The following is a 1,227-nucleotide window of genomic DNA, read 5'->3' as shown; positions in this document are numbered from 1 at the left end:
TGATCACAAACAACCACTTCGATGTTTGTGCACAAAAATTCCACAAACGTTGCAGCCAATGATGACACATTTAAAAGACAACGCACTGTCTTTCGAGCACGCTCGACTCCAGAGTAACAATATTGACTTGATCAAATATTACTCTTATAACCAGCCTCTGTGGATTTCCAATCTTGTTACAGAAAAATGTCATAGTAAATGTCTTACGTCCCCATCAACACAGTCTAGAGCCGTTTAGGAAGTTTCTGCTTTGGCCTTGCCAGAAAAACCCCGAGTTGAGTGGGACACAGAAACCCAGCAGACAGGCAGAGAAACCCAAATAATGATTTGAAGAATATTTTTTTTAAATCTTCCATATTCATTGGGAATCGAACTTCTGCCTTCTGTAGGCGACGGCAGAGAGCCTAATCAGTACACCACATACGTCGGTAACATTCTGTCGACGTGGCCTGATTTCGTCAGCGAAATCACTCGTTCCGTCGGAAGACTTCAAACACCTTTTACTTTGACTTTTGCATAATATATATTATAATGCTTTTTTTTTTTATCCCGCAGAGGATAACAACTTTAGACGAATTGAACAACTTGCAATGGTTCAAACGTTTCAGTTGTGGCCGAGTCATAAGTCAAATCGGAGGCACAAAAGACACTCGTCGTTACTAATGCATTTGTTGTTATTATCATTATTATTGTTGTTGCAGTAAAAATGTCAGTGTTTTACGGCGCTCGCTACTGCATAAGGTCATATGAACGCGCGGGACACATTTAACATTTTCAAATGGTAGGACAATTTGAATTTTGCCCGATCGGCGGCCGAAGCCTACCCTTATCGATTTAGGACCACCAAGGGATCTTTATGCGCAACTTGTACACGAGACCTCCGAGATTTTTCACCTTTATCCGAAAAGGATAGGAGTAGCTCTTACCTATTATAAGATATAAGATCAAGGGAGTGGCTGAAAGAAAACAGCAAGGAGCCAGGACGTAGCAGTAGAAAGGCTGCAGAAAGAGTCAAGGGCCCAGAGGAGGGGACAAAGAGGGTGAGGGGTGGGGGCAGAAAGTGGAAACGAAAGCAGGCGGCGGAACATTGTTAGAGAGCAGGAAAGGATGAGAAAGGAAAAAATTCTAGAGAACAAAATTTCCCGTCGCTATCCGGATTCGAAGCTGGGACCTGTTGAATAAGAGGCCAACACCTTAACCTCTAGACCACGGAAATCCGCCTCCCCC

The sequence above is a fragment of the Aplysia californica genome, unplaced genomic scaffold, assembly GCF_000002075.1.
Source record: "Aplysia californica isolate F4 #8 unplaced genomic scaffold, AplCal3.0 scaffold00065, whole genome shotgun sequence".
Classification (NCBI taxonomy): domain Eukaryota; kingdom Metazoa; phylum Mollusca; class Gastropoda; order Aplysiida; family Aplysiidae; genus Aplysia; species Aplysia californica.
This window is presented reverse-complemented; position numbering follows the sequence as displayed.